Source organism: Harpia harpyja, chromosome 5 (genome assembly GCF_026419915.1).
Source record: "Harpia harpyja isolate bHarHar1 chromosome 5, bHarHar1 primary haplotype, whole genome shotgun sequence".
In the NCBI taxonomy this organism is placed as follows: Eukaryota; Metazoa; Chordata; class Aves; order Accipitriformes; family Accipitridae; genus Harpia; species Harpia harpyja.
In genome coordinates, this window is record NC_068944.1 from 1,495,917 (window position 1) to 1,512,353 (window position 16,437).

The 16,437-nt window shown below is 39.9% G+C and overlaps 1 protein-coding gene across 3 annotated transcripts in view; it reads right to left on the reverse strand.

Annotated features, from left to right (window-relative positions):
• The window catches only part of COBL (cordon-bleu WH2 repeat protein), a 210,837-nt gene extending 201,191 nt beyond the window's left edge, over positions 1-9,646 (reverse strand). The window contains exon 1 of one of the 3 annotated variants that reach the window (XM_052787441.1): positions 9,542-9,646. The gene's annotated coding sequence lies outside the window, so the exon portion shown is untranslated. Of the gene's footprint in view, positions 1-8,242; positions 8,424-9,541 lie in introns of those variants that run through there. The other 2 variants (XM_052787443.1, XM_052787440.1) reach the window with 2 other exon arrangements.
• Between the last annotated feature and the right edge of the window lie 6,791 nt (positions 9,647-16,437).

Sequence of the window (16,437 nt, forward strand, 5' to 3'; positions counted from 1 at the left end):
CACAGGACACAGCGATCAACACTGCACCATCATGCTTTGGATTTCTGGAGGAGATGAATTTACAAGTTTGATTTTATGAAAGCGGCTCATTTTCACAGCTTTTTACTTGCTGTTATGTGCCGTCAGGAATGAATGTGTGTGTGAACCAGAGGGGGCAATATTCTTGCCAGTGCTTCAAATACAACAGCCAGAACAGCAGATTTTTGATCCTTCCCCTTTCAGAGAAGTCCCACAAAACTAAAGCAGCCAAAGCAAGTCCTTCCCCAGTACAGTCTGCTGCTGAGACATTCCCACACTTCCTCCTCTTCAGTTTTTGTCACCCTTTACCTAGGGGTCAGCTTGGACCAAAGCCTATCGCACTGGAAAAGCCAGAGCATAATACATGGGTAGAAGAACACAGTCTAATTTGACCCAGGCCTTTCCTACTAGGCAATCTTACCCTGAAGAAAAAACCCCAAAATATCTTAAAAGTTTAGAGATGCAGCAGATGTCTCAGAAGAGAGAAAGTATTTTTGTTCTGAAGTAAATTGCTCCAAGATGACTCTTTCCCTTTGTTATTTTTGGTCTACTGATGCAAAATTGCCATATCATCAACCTGCAATAACTTTTTTTCTTTATTTGCATAGCACAAAGCCATCAGAGGTGACAGCAGAGTGAATTTTGTCCAGTCACCTCCTCTTGAGAGGTGCTAATTAGAATAGAATCATTAAGGTTGGAAAAACCTCTAAGATCATCGAGTCCAACTGTCAACCCAACACCACCATACCCGCTAAACCATGTCCTGAAGCGCCACGTCTACACGTTTTTTTGAACACCTCCAGGGATGGTGACTCAACCACTTCCCTGGGCAGCCTGTTCCAATGTCTGACAACCCTTTCAGTAAAGAAATTTTTTCTAATAACCAACCTAAACCTCTCCTGGTGCAATTTGAGGCCATTTCCTCTCATCCTATCGCTTGTTACTTGATAGAAGAGACCAGAACCCACCTCACTACAACCTCCTAGGACATTGATCCTGAGGCTTTCTAATGATGCAATTTGGTGATGCTCCAAAACCTCCCAGTTCTGCCATTCTTGTAAACATTGCCATTAAAAAAAAAAAAAAAAGAAACAAAACACCCCCCCCCAACCCAAAAACCCAAGAAAGCAGCAGTTGTCATTAAAAAAATAATACAAGAAAGCACCTTTCACTGAGGTGTCCAAGTGTATTATGTAAAAGAAATTAATGAAGTTTGGTCAAACTGAGCCTGATCTCATAGAAAATGAATACCTAAAGCGACAAACCCAAATGACAGAAACTATTAACTGCATTTTTCCTCCTGGAGACAGGTAAAACTTGTTACATTTCACTTTTGATTAAGTTAGAAGAAATTAAAGCACCTACACAGTGGAACAAAAATATTTGTGTGCCTCATACACATAGGAATACTACCCAACTTTGGAGAGCACAGCTGAAAAATTAATCACTAGCAGACCAGGTGACATTTTTCATGGCACAGCTAATTTCACTCAATGTAGCTGTGATGAGCAACTAGACTGTTTCCATGCCAACTGACAGCCAGGGTTTGTGACACTTGTCCCAATTTTTAGAGGCCCACAAAAAGAATAGATGGCAAAATAGACAGCAGGTACAGTCAGGCTACGCTATTTTAAGATTATCACTGGTCACTTCCACTGGCAGTAGTCAACGTGCTAGTTGCACTAATGGAATTAAAAAGAGATTAAAAATAATTAAGGAATTAGCGTGTTGTGCCAAAAGAGGTCAGTAAGGTAACATGCTGTCATAAGGTATCACGAAAATGCCAACTACTCAAAGTACCTAAGAAATAAAGGTAATTCTTGAAACATCAGTCACTACCCTGAATTCCTGACACATATGCCCGTAAATACTTCCCAAATTTTGTTGTTTGGCCAGATACCAGAACAGAAGAAAATGGATAGGGGCTGTTTAATTTTATTCCAAATTGGATATTTGGGAGGTCCTAGTACAGTAACTGAAGAATATCAAAATACATTGAAACTCGAGGAAGAAAGTTAGTGCCTGAGCTTATAGTGCTCACAAGAAGGTTTGGTCAATTTTTTTTTTTTTTTTTCCCTAGCTGAGAGAGTATCAGGTTTTTGATGGGAAAAATTTTTTGTAAGGATTTGTAATTCTGACCATGGTTATGACACAGTTTCTTAGTAGGCTCCAATCCAAAGCAAAGCCATCCCAAAAATACTTGTCGGGGCAAATGCAAAAATAGATTTGACACTTATCCACGTCAATTGTAGTAGATTTTAAATCCATTCCTTCTGCATCTAACAACCAGACCTAACAACCAGAAGTATTAGCTATTTTTGGGTAAGAGAAATGAAGCAGAAGCAGGCATGCTATCGGGGCAAAAAGACTGACCTGACCTACGTTGTGGTAGCTCATGTTTTTAAGCATTGGATGCCACTGTTTCAGTCATGAAGTTTTAGCAACTATGATGTGGTTTGGTTATGATTTTTACATATTAGTGGCAATTATAACATTATAGAGGGTGTTGAGGAAAGTCACTTTCCCTGGATTTTATTTTCTACATGAAAAAAGGACTTATTTCATGGGAAATCAGTTCAAATCAATTGGGGTTGAACAAGATCTGAGGACTAGGTCTTAAAAGCCCCTGTTTGAGAGAAAATCCTCAATAGACAAAAACAGTATTATGCTGAGGGTAATGAAAAAAAAAAATCACTGATAAAATTTCATTAACAAGATCACTAAGTGTTTGAGGCAGAATTTACCTAATAAAGATCAATAGCTGTCAAAACCCCTAATCCTAAGCAGAGACTTTCTGCCAACAGTTTCAGCTGTACAAATCAGATTTGCCTCAATAGTCATTCCTTAACCTCAGTTTATTTCGCTGTTGCCAAATGTGAATACCATCCCAAGCTGTGGAGGTAGTTCACACACCCCTCCATCCCAAATCCAAGCCCAAGGGAAAATTTAATTAACTACTTCATGCATGCACTCCTAAGCCAAAAAAAGCATCCGAGAAGACAGATCCTGAGCCTCAGCAAATCTGAGTTCCTAGCACAGGACACTCAAAAGCAGGTACCAAAACCCTGCACAACATAAGCAGCTCCCACTTTTTCTCCTCCTTAAGTGTTGCCCAGGTGTTCAGAGCCTAAACCATTAGATCCTTTGTAGATGATAATCTCTCCTCTGAATTCACATTGCAACAGCAAAACAACTTGACTGTTTTCTGAAGCATTTCTTCAAAGGCGAGTATTAACCAACCACCTAAATCTTTTTCCCCTCCAAGCCATGAGGATGCAGGAGGATTTGGTATGCAGATCCTGTCAAAGCTATTCTTGGCACCAAAAATGCATTCACTTTATCTGCAGCTTCTCCATGGTTCAGCTTGCTGCTTTACATCAGATCAGGTTTAAATTGGAGCTTCTTGCAGGCCAGCTTCTAAATGAAAACTACCAGAAGAAAAGCTGACTACCTATCTTAGGGCAAAGAGTGAGTGTTAAATAGCACTGGAAACAAATATTTGGGGCTACGATGTCTCTTCTCATTCAAGGTCATCGCCTGAGTGCTTTACATGTCACAGACCTAATGGAAACAGGATACAGCAATCACTGTAAAGTAGTACCTTCAGACTTGGGGTCAAAGGGGAGAAAGTATGTAAACATCTTCTGGCATTTATTGTTCTTTATCGTGGAAAGGAAGAGGCCAGATCTCTCACAAGCACATGTGCATGTACACAACAGACATGCAGAATGTTAGCCCCTGGTTGGGGGAAGAATCTGTGCCCTACTGAAAAGGATCTCTCTATTGTGTATTGGAACTAATTAACTGTAAAGTACCTGTCAACAGAGGAACAGTTTTCTCTCCTGTGGGACATTCCTGTCAGAGGGACCAGGCAGAAGTAACTGGTGAGCCAGGACACAAGCTGCTCATAAGCATAGGGTGGGCTCTGGGCAGAACCCAAGAGGAGGTGGGATGACACATCTCGACATGGTTGTGCCTCACCAGTGGAACAATCCTGCATGAAGTCTACCAGATAAATGCCCATTCCATTTATATACCAAAAGGAAACATATCTATTCTGACTATACTGGAAGCAGTGTTTTCCCAAACATGGCTCTCCAGCTAACTTGAGTCTTTAGAAAGGAATATATGCAAAAAGAAAAGAGCTAGAGAACAATCCAGCATTTTCTAACACCCGACAGCCATGGCACACCCCAGAGTGGTTCAGTGCAAAGCAGGGAACCAAGCTTTGGCTCAATACAGAGCTTTGGGAATCCCACTGCACCAGTCAGCACAAAGTCACCAAGTCTCTCAGCTAGTGATGCAATGTGGTAGCTTAGGGAGAATATATGCAGCAAGCCCACATTACCAGAGAGAGGTGAGGTTGGATATGTGGTTAATCTGTGAGCTCATCACTGCTAGTTTTCTAGCTCAGAAGGCTTCACAACAACTCTTTATGCTGACATTGAAATAAACTTCCCCGAAAAGCTTTACAGATTTGAAAGGAATGGATACAGATTCTCCACTCTGTTTAGGGGGACGGAAGGCTAGAAGAGGTATCCTCTCAAGTGAGCATTTGGCATGCCCGTCCCTTCTGTTCCTTGGTTAGGGTAATCACAACACAAGAAATAAAATCCTTGCCCAACTTCCTGATGGGCCCTGTGATAAGGACATACCCTTATTTCTCAAATGGTGACAAAAGCTCTCAGATAACTGGGTGCCAACACCTTACCACTCCCAAATCAGACACTGACCTAAGATCTGAGGGGTTAACCTAAAAATGAAACAAAGACTGCAGCTGTGGCAACGCCAGTGCCAACACTTGTATCCCTGCAGTATGACAATCAGTTGTTTCCCAAAATATAACTCACTGCAGCCAAGTGTCAAATCTCACTAGAGGCCAAGCTCATCCCAGACGTAGGCAACTAAATTTCCCATAGATGGCTCAACAGGGGCTCCTATGCTGTCCAGCCATACCAACTCATTCAGAGCTGGCTTGGGTATTGTGTCACACGGTGCTGCACAGGCCGTACTCATACTGCTGCTAACATCTGCTTGAAAGAGCAAATACTTGCTTTAAATGGTGACAGAAAAGGAATAAAATAATATTGGGTTTTAGGTGGTTTTCTGTCTGCATATTTATTGTTTCACAGCACTGTACCTCACAGTCTCATGTTTTTCAGATACAATAGCTCTTGCTGTAAGGTGCCAATAAGTGTTCATTGCAATTAAGTAACAACACTTACACGTATAGATCATTATGATAAGCACAAGCTACTGCTTTGCCCACCCATTGCACATTACCAGAAAACCCAGCTGGTTAGGCACGTGCAAAAGTTACTTAAAAAGATCATTGGAAGAAAGTATGAACCTAATTAAAAATATCAACCCATTTATATTTCAATGACTTAAAAAAATTAATTAAAAAAATGGAGCCACACATCTTAAAAAAGACAAAACCCAGAGGATGCCACGGGCAGACAAGTATTTAAGCAAAGCTCAGCAAGAAAAGAGCTCATAAAAATCACACACAGCATCTCCAGTCAAACTGTTGTCCCACAAACGGGGTTTGTTTACCCCATGTGCAAGCCAATAACACAGAGTTGAGACATTTTCATATTAATGTCACTGATACATATGAATGGGTGCCTGTCTCAAGACAGCACACCCTTGTCTCGAAAATCCTCACATTTATACACTTAACTAATATATATTCGTTGTTCTTCTGAGTAGGTGGTATCTCCTGAGTGATTAGGTGGTCGTGATCTCCCCCTGTAGGAATTACCTTTTACCTACTTCTTCCCTAATCTTGGCAGTTCCAAGCAGTTCTTCAAGGTTTATTGACCAGACCACAATCCATTACCTTTTCTGACAAAAACATAAAGCCCCATTGTCTAGTAGTTAGTTCCAAAACCCTAAGTCATACCGAGTTATTGTTTCCCTGTTTTAAATATTAACTGATGGGGGCTGTATACAGGGCTTTAGCAGCTCCCTGGTTATTTCAATCATATTATACATACTATCTGATAACAAAACTCTAGGCAGAGATATCTCCTAGTCATTTCCCAAAGTCTTCTATTTCTCTTATCAGGGTTATCAGACACATCCAACAACTAATCGGAAAGTTCAGAACCACAACAGCAGCAAATTGCTTTAGATACACCGCAACCCGGAGTGCTACCTATCGGTTACTTTGGAAGGAGAAGAATTCCTGAAAAATCTAGATGTGCAGCACCCTCTAGTGACAGTCACCTGTCCCCACACTTGGCTTTATCAAGTCTTGGTGCTACGGTGGGGGGAAGGCCTTAGGGCAAGGAAAAGCTTTTCAAAGATATAAACGTGAAGCAGAAAGAGCCAGTGAAACGCCAGTCATTGCACATCAGTTTGAAGCAGTGAACAGGGACAGGTGTCGACCTACCATTGCAAAAGAGTGAAAAAAATCCTGCTTATCTGTCTACCCATCCAGAGTCTTTCTATGCAGTTTACCAAAAAACTAAATTTCAGTGCACATACTCTGCTCAGACTTTCCCCTCTTTTCCTGGAAAATTAGATTTAAGAAATCCTTGAAAATAAAGTTCTTACTAATCAGACTACCTGCCTTCTGTGAAGTCAGCAATTTTTTGTCTCAATTCAGTTTTTCAAAGTTTCACTGCACTAGGTCAAATCACTTAGGGAGATATTAACATTATGCTTAATATTTAAATTATAACCTATATTTATTTGTTCCTCTAGAAGAAGTTTTCATAGAAATCAATATGTCTTCATTTCCACATTTTCGATGAAAAAAGTTTCTCCTGGGAAAGCTCAGTATCAGGAACATCTACTCTCTGTATTCCTAATTCATGTATTCTAAGACTGATACCCTGAGAGTAAAAAAAAAAAAAAAAATCCCAAACTTAAATTCACTCTAATGTAACATGGAAAAAGTTAAACATAAAAGATTAATACTGACTGAAAAAAGCTGAGAGCCAAAGAGGTGTTCTTAGGATGTGAACAGATACCTGCGTGTTCTTCTAGCACTGCCTGTTCACGCACACACGCACAATTTGCCAGGCAGCCTTACCCAAGTGTCGCAGCACCTTGACAGGACTGTGCAGGGCTGCACATACACTGACACACACCTTCCATTAATTAGTAAGACCAGGCTGCTTCCAAAAGTAATTTCATTTGATCTCAAATACTTGAACGCATTTCAGTCTCAATACGTAAGTGAAAAGCTTCCCACAAGGCTAGTGCTTTCCTGACGACATATTTCTGCCTGCCTCTCTTGTGGAAGATGTTCGGAGGGTTACGGCAGTCACCATTGCCTCTGCCCATTTGTACTTTCCAATCATTATGCCCTTCAGTTAGGGCTGAATAGGTCACTTTATCATTTATGAGCAAGGAATAAGATAATCCCATTAAATTCCATATACCTACGTTACTCCTATAGGGCAAGGTATCCCCCAAAAGTTTAAGTAAAATAAGAAAAATCGGTTTCAACTGAGTTTCCCCAGAGCTGGGTACAGAATTTAGGCCAGCTGACTTGTTCACTGGGCTGCACTGCTCTGAAGAAAACTTCAGTGAGATTTCACGGTAAGCAATATTAAGTGATGTGCACTCACATGAGCACAGAGAACGTTCAAACATTTAGAGAGACTTTTCAGAAAGAGTTAAATACAGCATAATGAAGTAAATAAAGCACAAAGGACTGTGATTTCACAACCAGCTTTCTCAAAAGTTTTGTTATTTTATTTTCACTGTTAATCCTAGTGAGAAAGCTTGGTGTTATATCTTATTACTTTGAATTTCTTGCAGGGATACTGTTGCCACTGCAGTTTCATCCTGTTTTAATCATGTTATTTAAATGGTAGCTTTGAGAGTATTCTTCACTAAATTTTGATGCTTCTCTTGTAAATAAACATACATCCTTCTGTCCTTAAAAGGCTTTTAAGTTGTCTTTTCTTGCAAGCTGTAGATTTTTGAAACAAAGCTGAAGTACAAAGATGCACATGGATGTAGCAATTTAAATCAGTTAATCAATGTAGAAATACCATAAACACCTCAAAGATTATTAATACAGGTAACAAATATATATATGCTGTTACTCAAATCTTATGATCCTTTCCATTGCATTTTGAAGCTACCATTAGCTTATGTGACCAAAACCTACAGAAACAAAGATTATTATTTCCATTCCTCAGATACGAACTACACTATCTGTTTTTATGTAAGTTTTGCTGAAATAGACATATTCATACATTACCATAAATCAACAAACTGATCTTAAGAGCACTTTAGCATTTGATTTGTAGTTTGGCCTGCTCTTCTTTTGCATTCCCCAGCAGCACATCATTTATGTCCATGCCCTGGTAGGATCTAAGTCTTCTCAAATTTAGTGTGCTGCTTTGACTTTCTGACCTTCAATTTTAAATGCAAAGTCACTAGCAAGATATCTCAACTATGCTCACTCCAAAGCTTATAAGGATTACCTTCAGTCAATGCTGGAGAGCTCTGCAAGAGTGATCAAAGTTTAATCTGTTTCTAATTAAAAGCTGATCTGCTTGATCCTGTGCTCTAAAAATATCAAGCTGTTTATATAAACCATTTTTTAAAATCCCTGTGATTTTAAAACACAGCCAACAAAAGAATACAAGGCATTAGAAACTTTTTAAAACTTGTACAGGTAGTTATGTTTCAGAATAATTAACAAAAGAAATTTCAAGAGCAACTAGAAGTGCTAGAAGTGAAAAGAATGAAGAGGCAAATTAGTGAATGAACTCCTATTAGATATACATGGCCATTTTTCACTAGAAAGAGCAAAGGCAATTACAAAACAGCAGCAGATACTATAAACAACCACAGCTTGTGCAATGTACTTAATCAGACAGATTTTAGGGTTGGTTTAAGCAAAAGCAGGTAAGAGGAACACCACCCACAGAAGAGATCGTGCAGGTAAATAGTATTGCTGTTAAGTTTTATTTTGTAGCATTTTCTACCTAACTTTAGGTAACAGCCACCTGAAATTCAAGCTCATAAAGTAGTTGAGAACAAGGAGTCAGCACTTTGTATAAGCTGGTTTCTCCAAACTCCCTCACCCTTATTTTTTTCCCAATTAGATTTTTTTCCCTCCTTTCTATTCAGATGGAACAAGCAGGCCTTTGAGATGATTTTATATCTTTTCCAACCAAAAGAAAATAATAAAAAAAAAAGGAAAAGAAGAAAACAGCTTATTTTTAAACTGTATTTTGTTTTACATAAAAGATTGAGATTTTTTTTACCTCTAAATGATAGCCTTTTCAATTGGTCCATACTGACTGTGATGTAGGCCAGCTAATTTGTTTTTTTTAAAGCAAAAGAAGTTTCTCCAGAACATCCCATTTCTGAGAACTTGCTTACACTTTCTCAAGTATACTGCAACTCATGTTTTTCCAAATTACTTGGGGGGCTTCTACCATGTGCTGCAATACATAAGATAAAAAAACCCTATACTAAGATTAAAAATTCCCACTATCAGGTACTGAGCAGCCTATACTACTTTGTATTTTTCTTTTAAGCTACTTACAGTTGCGTGGTTTTTCTCCAAATTCTGTCTGCATTCAGTATCAGAGGTTCTGTGATAACGAAGCTCCTCTTGACCCACCTACAGCACAGAAGACAACAGAAACTCATTTGAGAGGCTTGTCGTAACGAGGATTATGGCTTTCATCTGAAAGCTCTTTATAGCTAGAGGCAATAGGGCTCCATTTTGTAACTTCTTATTTGACACAAATTGGATGAAATACAGCCATTAACTAAGTTAATAAGGATGTGCATGATACACAGCTGATAACATTTAGCAGCACGGCTTCTTGGGACACCCAGGTGGTACAAGGACATGACTTAAATGTAGGAATTCTTGTTTGGGCTTGAAGGGGGGTGGTGGGCAACTGAATTTTGGCTTTGGCTGAAACAACAGTACCATTCACCTGGAGAAACTGGAAAAGATTTTTTGGTTCAGATCTCATTTCCTTTACCTAAATCTTTTATTTTCCCCTTGGTGTAGATTCCTTCTATTAGAGCTTGAAAGATAATTGTGGGCATCCTGAATGTCCAGTGAAACTTTCTTCTCAGTTGTAGTGTTTACTTACACTTTGCCATGTCTGCATGTTTTCAGGTTATGCTGCAGTAGTGTACTCTGTTTGAGGCTATGACTTCTTAGGAGAATGAAAACACAATTTAAATGCATGAGCTATCGACTTATTTGTTAATCTACCAACAAACAAACTTGCATCAATGCTTCATAATTCATATTGACTTGTGGTTGCTGCTCAGAAAGAGCTTAGGATCTCGGTCATCTCAGCCAGAGCCAATTATCCTCATTAATAGCATTCACTTCAGGTGTATGTTTAAGCAAAGATCAATTGTCGCTTGCTCCAATCAGCTGAGAATGTCCACAGATTTTAAGCATTATCATTCTAACTGTTAAAAAAATTCCTTTACTCATGTTGTAGATGTGTCATTCAGTAAACCATATATTCCTCTCCAGCTTTCCCATTTTGTAGCAAACAAAAACCTTAGTGTTTGAGGAGGGAAAACGAGCCTATACCATAAATACTTTCCCCATCACCAAATACTGAGTTGTTAATATAATGTAAATAAAAAGCCATATGTAAGATATTTTTATTTATATGTTAAAGCTGAGTTTTATTGTGTGTTTTTTTTTGTTTTGTTTTGTTTTTTTACTATGTTGCTACAAGAGATTGTTCAGGTAAGGGTTGGTGTGTGTATGCATACAGACCCTAAAACTCCTGAAGTCTTTGCTGCCCAGAGGAATGTGGGGTTTGACTCAAAAAGTGGTAAGATTTACATTAACAATGGAAAGGAGGTGAAGTTGAAAAAAAGTGATGGTGAATTGCCTGATAATACCAGGGTTTGCCTTTTCAGAACACGTGCTGGTATTCTGTTTTGATCCATTTTCTTGCAAACATACATTAAGGTAAGAATTGAATGTGGTAGTCATCCTCTTACGGAAATAAACTCTGTATGAATAATATATGCTAAACTTGAAAATGGTATTGATACTGCTACTGATCATGCTAATGTTATGTATGTTTGTCATATTTAAAAATGATACAGCAATTCTTTCTCAAATATTCACATTTGAAGCAAGGAGACACTATACTGCAGAAAATACGGAGAATATTTTATTAATCACGAAGCCTCAGACAAACAGTCTTGAACTGTATCTTTAGCTGGTTGAGTCTTTTCAGTGACAGCATTGCATGTCATAACTTCAGGAGAGAAGTCACTTAATGAAATTGGTTAAATCCAGCCTGGGTTTAAGCAGGAGAAACTCCAGTTATTAGAGCTGGTGTTACACTTCACTAATTCCAGGGCTTGCTATCTATTTGCTGTCTTTGTCACAGCAGTAGTTCAAGTCATTTCCAGTAGACAGCTGTGCAGATCAGGATCAGATGTTTGCTGGGCTGTGTTTTGTTAAAATAAACAGATGGATCTGCATTGTTACCCTATGCTTGTGCCTAGTGTTATAGAAAAATGTGCACCAACAAAATCGACTTTTGAATTATTAGTGTCTGCTACGCTGATACTTCCATGGTGTCATCCTTAGAGAAAATACATTCTCTCCATTTGAAAACAAGTTGTTCATTGTGAAAATAGGAAAAGCAGGTCACTTGGGAAGCTCCTGAAATATCATGAATCGTCTGGTAGGAACAAGTTTGAGAACCACAAATCCTACAGAAGCTGTCTTTCCTGAAACAGCTGCACACGTATAAAGATGTTTTGAACTCCCCCAAAAGAGACACAATTAGGAACTTTGGCTTGGGGACATTTTCACATAACTCTAAATAAGAGCCTGGCTCTTGGGGTACGTACTCATGGAGTGACCGAACTGAGAATAGACATTTGAGGGTCGGAGGGATGGGTTCCAGGTATTTGGCAGTTGCTGTGGATGATACTAGCATAGATACTGCGAAGGGCCCCAAGCTCTTCCTGTTAGCTCTTCTGCCAAGCCAAACTGATTTTCCCTAAAAGCAGTGTTCGCACCACAATCCCCACCTTTGTAGAACTAATATGGATGACAATGTAGCTACAGTTATGGAAATACTTCCCTTTTTGCTTAATGCTCTGTTTGCTCCTCACTCGTAGTTCTGCTTTACAGAATGCCATATGGCTTATTACTCCAAATATCCAGTCACGACAGGTAATGATAACAGCAGTGACCTCTGGCATAAAAACAAGTGTCTATTAAAAAGAGGAAAAACTTCAGCGGGAATAATTGCCCACTTGGAACAACTTACCACTGGATAAAAGACACTACAATAAGTCTCGTAACAGCAGGTTTGGCATTGTTTTTTGGAACACAAGGAACAGCTGGCACCTCAGCATGAAACAAGCCATATCAGCATCTGTTGTCCAAAGCAAATACTCCACTGAATTTTTTAAAGAAGAAAAATAAGAAGAGGGAGTCAGATGTCCTGGGAAAAACCTCAACGATGTCTGTTTTTATTTTCAGGCCTCCAGCTTGGGAGTTGTTACGAATTTCTAAGTAGATGCAACTAGTCCCTCCCATTGCTATCAGAGTGCTACCAGAATCGCTGATGGGCTCAGCTTTGGCCAGCAGCAGGTCAGTCTGGAGCTGGCTAGTACCGGCTCTGTCCAACATGGGCGCAGCTCTCATGTCTTCCCACAGAAGCCAGCCCTGCCGCCCCCCGCAGCTACCACAACCTTGCCATGCAAACACAGTTCAGTCTCCTCTGCCATTTAGCTATGAGAAGAGAAAAGGGGAAAGAAGAAGAGGGCAGTCAGCAGATGGTTTCTCTAGCCCGAGACATCTCTGATCTTGGAGCTGTTATCTAACAAGCCCCTGAGCAAGCCAAGACCTATTCCCATTGCAATTTTCCTCTTCAGTGCCGTCCTATGGTTTTCATCCATCTCTCTGTAAATAGCTATAGGAGTTTTTCATATGTTTTAAAAATTCCTTTGGTGATGAGTTTGCAAAGATACATACCGATGGAACTATGAGCTGTGTTGCGATCAGAACGGCTTTCCAGCCTATTTTGAGCAAAACATTGGATGGATGGCTCTTACTGTCACAATACCTTAGATGTTAAATTTGCCCTTGGATAGCGGGAGAAAAAAAAGACACAGCGACTGTGACATTGCAGCAGGTTCGCAGAAGTTGAAGGGAAGCGAAGAGTTACCTGCTGCAACCCCGGGGGTGAAATGCTTTCCCTGCCTTTGAAAAGAAATCCGGTTGCCCAAGCCAGCAGCAGCTATCAGGTGGTGGGAGCCAGCAGGGATTTGCCAAGGGCCAGTCATGCTGGGCTTGACCTACGAGCTGGCTTGCCTGGCCCAGTGGGACAAGGGTAGAGCAGTGAATGTCATTTACCTTGCTTTCAGCAGTCTCCCGCTGTATCCTAATAGCAAAGGGGCGAGGCACGGGCAGAAGGCGGCTACGGAGGGGGAGGACCACTGCCCTGTGATCGGCAGGACAAAGCCCACCCGTGGGGCAGCTGCTGGTGGTGATGTGCCTTGGATCGGTGGAGGGCTGGTTGGCCGTGCTGGTGACTGCCTGAAGGAAGGGCCTGGGCGGTGGTGGGACAGAGGCCACCTTCCGCAAGGTTGTGGGTGGCTCCGGTTTGGGTAAGGCAGGAAGGGTGACGTTCAAAGAACCACAGAGGCTGGGACAGACCCTCGGAGGTCTCCGGCACACCTCTGTGGAAATTATAGTTCAGTCAGGTTTGATAGGAAAACTTGTTTTGGCAGAATTTTGGTTTACTTTGCAGTTTAAGTTCCAGGTGACTTCGAGAATGTCAAGCTGTCATCCTAACTGCCAGTACTAATATCACCTCTTATTTATTTTTTACGGATACCATAAATATTAATAGGATTTTGCATCTACATTGTGTTTTCCATTCATGAATTTCAAGGGCTTTAAAAATGGCTAAAAATTCTTTCTCTCTCTCTCTCTGACAGGTAAAGGATTTTAAGCACAGATTTTGTACCTTGATTGTTAAAAGGCTAACTTAAATGCTTATTCGCAGAGTGTATTTCCACGTATTTATTGAGTAACTCCCTGAATGCATGGAGTTGATTAGTATCCATATTTGTGGTAGCTAAATCATTTCATCTAGAGTCACCTAGTCAGGCAGACAAGTCCAGATTATGATGTATAACTACTGGATTCTGTCTACCTCTTCAACAGGAAATTATCTACCCATTTTCAGTAACACTGGATTTGAAACCAAGAGATAAAAACAAGATTTCTCTGTGACAGAAAATGAAGAGAGAATTCTGAAGCCACTGGGTGTCACTGCTTGACTGCCTTTTGGTGTAATAAATATACAAAGGTCTGCGAGGACTAAAAATAATCTGCAACAGCTCTGAGTAGTGCTTCACTGGGAAAATACTTAATTGCTTGTTCAACAAACAGCAGTTGTTATTAGTATCACAAGTTCCAAAAAACTTTCTACTTTGCTTGCAAAATGATATCTTTGAAATATCTAATTCATTTTGACTGGCTTATTTTTCTGGCAGCTTTTAAAATACAGAATGTTATTTTGTAATAAGTGATCAGGAGAGTTCTTCAGTACAGTGACACTGAGGCAGGAGGAAAAAAAAAAGGATGTTTATATTAACTGAAATAATTTGCACTTCCTTGTTGTTTTTAACCATCTTATCAGCTTACTGGGCAAAGGGTTTTGAAAAAAGGACAGAAATTCTGAATAAAAACAAATGAAAATGTAAAAGTGTTAAAGATATGTGGTATTTATGGGCTCTCGTATTTAAGGTAGTGTATACATAATTTGAAGACTGTTGCCAGAGAACAGGGGCTGATCCTGCAACCTGAAAGCAAAATGTGCCATTACAGTGGCAGTTTGAGCTAAGCCAGATTGTAGTTATAGCTTCACCCAAATAGTCAATGGACTGATTGTACATAATATACATGATAGAAAGGACATACCAAGAAAATGTTAATCATCAATTTAAAGAGCTGTGCATCAATGCCTTATATGGCATTGCTTCATGATCTTGGGGTATCTGAAGTCCCTGGAATGATGGCATAGGTACAATTCATGAAAAATTCAGTAAGCCCTCTCCCCTCCCTTTTCTTAAGCTTCTCGCTGTCCTATATCCTTATTTTTTCATTTTCTTTGAAAATTTCAGAATTTAAAATTTCATTGGAATGAAACATTTAAAAATCTTGAAATCCTGTGCAGAAGAAAGGACCTTCTTCTCATATTGGTAGTCTTTCTAAAATCCCAGTTAATACACAAGGCAATAGCCCCTCTTCTTGAGTTCCAGTTCTCACTTTGTTGCAAGGATTTCGGTTCCTTTTATTGGGGGGTGGAGGGTGTGTGTGTCTGTTTTCTTCTAGTCCTTGGAAATCTTTCCCCCTGTTTTTTTCCTGAGCCAGGTCTTATTAACAACTTTTCTTTGGGAAAGTCCCAAATCCTGCTTTCTTTGGATAAGAAAAAGGTCAAGGTACACACCAATGCAACATTTGAAACTTAAGGTCAATCTTCAGCTGGAAAGTGAACTCATTGCCTGACTTGTAAGATGGTTATAGTCTCCCAGAGCCTGCCTTTTGCCTTATTTGCCCAATGCCTGTATTTCTTCCAGAGCTGCACCCTTTTGATGTCTCCCATTTTTCTTCAGCATGAACATACTTGTGGAATTCATGATTTCTAGGTCTCTCATTATTTAAGGTTTGGAGCTAGCAGTATTGTAACTAGCAGATCCAAATCTTTCATTGTTGGTCTGCATCAGTAGCACCATAGTGTAGTACTGTTGCTCAAACATTTTAAAACTGGGGAATGAGTTTTCTGCCCCTTTTTTGTCCTGTCCTGTGTTGCAAAGTGTCTTGATTCACAGCTAAAGAGAGTGTGTTAACTCTTCTACCCCATATTCTAACTGCATGAAGTAATCTTGCTAATCACTCCAGAAAAGTCAACTGTGGTTTCTCTGGGCCCCCTTTCATTTCAGTTTCCTGTTGTACACACCACTTATTTCAGTCTTCAGCACTGTCGCTTTGCTGAAACAGTTGCAGCCTCTAGCTAACTCACTAACCCCCAAGATCCTCCACAGTTCTGAGTGCTCAAATCAAAACCCACATAAAGCTAAGGGAATATTTCTATCCTGTTCATACAGGGTACAGACCTCCTTTCCTGAAGACCTCTCTACCAGCTCATTCACAGATTCTCAAAAAGAAGAGGCATAAGTTTCTACTTGGATAATAAGCAATTTCCAGAGAGCAGCTGTTGTGCTCCAACTCCAGACTTCTGTTAGATTCTGCCCCAAACAGCTAAAAACATGGATATTTGCACCTGGCTGACCAGAAACGGATCAGCAGGAAAATCAGTGTAGAATATAACTAGGCTCAAATATTACTTGGAATATAAATTGCTTTTATAAATTGAACTTGAAACCCACATATAACCAAGCTGAACTGTGCAG